A 3,377-nucleotide genomic window follows, 5' to 3' on the forward strand; every position below is an offset into this window, starting at 1 on the left:
CTCTACTACTCATATTATTTATATCTTATAGAAAATGTATTCCTATTATGAATGTATTCAGAATAATAGTCAAAATTAATTTAACAATAATCTATAAAGATGAAGAAAGTTAAGAGTATTGTTCTGGTCCTGATCGGTTTGGCTTAGGGGTTGGAACGTCGGCCTGTGGACCAGAGAGTCCTGGGTTTGGTTCCCACTAGGGGCACATACCAAAAAAAAAAAAGAGTATTGTTCTGAACTGTTGTCACTACTCTAATGAAGATAATAAATATCTATACAGTTGTTTATTATGCATAAAGTTTTCATTACATTTTCCATGCATTTCTTATATATTGACATATAAAGATATATCCATATCTAATGTTGTCATATATTTTAGTCACCATTATATTCGGATATAGGTTGTATTTCAATGATAGCTTCCTGCAAATATTTGTGAAAAGACCTTAAACAAACTGAGTAGGTCTTGTGTAATGTTTCCTAAATTTGTACTAGATTGGTTCTATAATGCTTCATCAAGATATAGGTTGAAAACAGTTATATCTAAAATTTTGTTGGGAAATGAGGGACAGAAAAATGCCATCTGACTGGCTGACTTTTAGCAGGAATTAAATGGCCAATAATAACCCACCTTCCAGGACACAAATGCAAGGAATCATATCGTTCCATACCTGGAGTGTTAGGGGAATGCAAAGAGATGACTTGCTGTGAAACTCTACACCTGGGACCACATTTCTACACCTGGTCTGCTTCACACTTCTTATCAGTAATCTCCTTCTCCAAAGTCAATTCTGGGGCAAAGATCAGAACTAACATTTACTTCTATACTTAATATTCTTTGGACACTTATTTTACAAGTCAGACAACTAAGAGCCTGTGCTCATAATAACTGTAGTATATAATTGGGAGCACCTTTCTTTTTTTGGTAAATATTTTGATTTATTAACCTTTTACACTTAGTTACAATTCCTCTTTTTGGTAAAAATATTTGCATATACATGGATACACCCTATCATATTGCAGGTACACAATTTAACATTTTTCTCTTAGGTTCCAAATGCAGATATTTATATTTTTCTAGGAATAGGAAGAATCCTTTTTTATGTAGAAAAAACTAGTGACTAGTTGTGTAATATCTTGGACTTAAAAATCACTATAGTCAATCTTAGCCAATAATCTGCTTCAGAATATTAATAAGGCATTATTGTTTATAAACACCGTTTTAAAAGTGAACATTTGATTGTTCGAAGTCCAAAGTAAGGAGGAAAGAGATTATGATCCTTACTTTAGAGATAAGAAAACTGAAGGGAGGGGAACTCCAGTCAACTGACTTCCCCAGTATTATGTAGTTAACTAATGGCAGAGCTTTGTCTAGAACCTTGGCCTTCTGATGACTCATTTAATGTTTTTCTAGTAGACTGTCCCTCAAATAACACAACTTTCTGGCCGTTCAGTCATTGAAGGTCACAACTTTTATGATTTTGTTAATTTTTCCAAAAATAAATAACTTATGGAATACAAAACTGAACTGAAAGAAAAAAGATATGGAGATACAAAGCAAAGATGAATTAAGTTCAAAAATCAGGTTATAAACAATCATAAAAACACTATTATCTGGAATATTGGGCTTACGTCCTTAAAATTTTCGTAACACTGACCTTCAGAAGGCTAATTCTTGCATTTATAATTTTCTAACAACTGCATTTGAAACACAAAACATCTTTGTAGTCACTTGCTTTTGTTATTCTATGCTGGCTGTAGAAAGAATTGATTTAGATATGACCACTAGTTTTTGATCATCGCCGTTCTAGAGGGAATAACTATAAGAAACCCTTAGTCTCAGTCAAAAATGACATAAATTACAGCTATTTTTAATTTTTCAAAATGAATGCATGTAAAAGTAAGACAAGTGACAGAATTCCCAAGGAGTTACTTTATTAATTAATGTCATTTGGGTTTTTATTATTGATTATAAATTGATATAGTTAAAAAGCAAGGCAAAGTACTCTTTTCTCTGTCACAAAGATTTTGTATACATGTAATTTAAAGAGATTTTTTTTTTTTTTATCCTCACCCGAGGACATTTTTCCACTTCTTGTTCAGACAGAGTGGGGGAGAGAGGAACAAAGAGAGAGAGAAACATCGATGCGAAAGGGACACATGTGGCCGCCATCCGCACTACCAACCAGGGCCAAGGACAAACTGCAACCGAGGTACTAGGTACGTGCCCCCAGCGGGAACCGAACCCCGGTCTCTCTGGACCGCAGGCCAACACTCTAACTGCTGAGCCAAACTGGCCAGGGCTAAAGAGATTTTTGAATGAATTACTCCAAGCTCAAGTTCATGAAACAGCTTCTCTCTTACTTGGGCAGGTTGAATAGTCTCTCTTTCATTTCTCTCTAAACATCAGTTATATTCTCCTCTGTGAAGACCCACTTTCTTGGCTTATTCATTATTCATTATCCCTGTTTTAGCACATTTCATCTGTGATTTTGTATCTGTAGGCTTTTTTTTTTCCTTTTTCTTTTCCAAGCATGGACTTTACAAGTCAAGCATGAATATTAACCAGCCATATTTTCTGTTTTCTACTTTTCTCTAAATTCAAACTGTTTCATAGTTTTCTCTTTATTCAAATTTTCAGTAGATATAACAAATTAACTCAGCCCAGTCTTTAGGCATGTTTCAATCAGATATGATAACCAGGGTTAAAACTTATCTATAAATAATGCCACTAAAGCCATCAAGTCAAGATGGAAAGTCTACAAAGAAAGGAGTATGGGGCATGCTAACAACAAAAACATGTCTACCATTAATAAACATTTATAGAACATTATCCTGCTTGCCACAATAAAGGAAAACACAGGGTGTTATGGATACATATAGATTGTGTACTTAAATTAGACCTGAAAGCATCATGAAAGGAAAGTGTATACACACACACACACACACACACACACACACACACACACACAAATATGAGATTTAAAAGATGAATAGATAATAATGAGTGGATAATAAAAGTTGGAAAAAGGCAATAAAGTAGAGTATCTGAAGCAATAGAATAAGAGGTAAAAGAGTTTGGCATTTTGAAGGAACTGTAGGTATTTCAATATGAATAAAGTGCTGGGTTTGAAGGAGAGAACAAACAAGAGAGAAATCTGGAGAGCTCAGTAGAGACAAAATTACAGAGTATTATCCAGGCTCACTAAAGGATGTGATTTTATTTTAGGGGCAAGTATAACCCTTTAAAAATTTTAAAGAAAAGTTATAATATAAAAATTCTAGTAATAGTATTTAACAATACCTAACTTTTTTTGTGTGTTGCTATGTTTCAAGAACCACACTAAATGCATTATCTCAACTAATTCTCACAAAAC

Source organism: Molossus molossus, unplaced genomic scaffold (genome assembly GCF_014108415.1).
Source record: "Molossus molossus isolate mMolMol1 unplaced genomic scaffold, mMolMol1.p scaffold_m16_p_8, whole genome shotgun sequence".
NCBI lineage: Eukaryota > Metazoa > Chordata > Mammalia > Chiroptera > Molossidae > Molossus > Molossus molossus.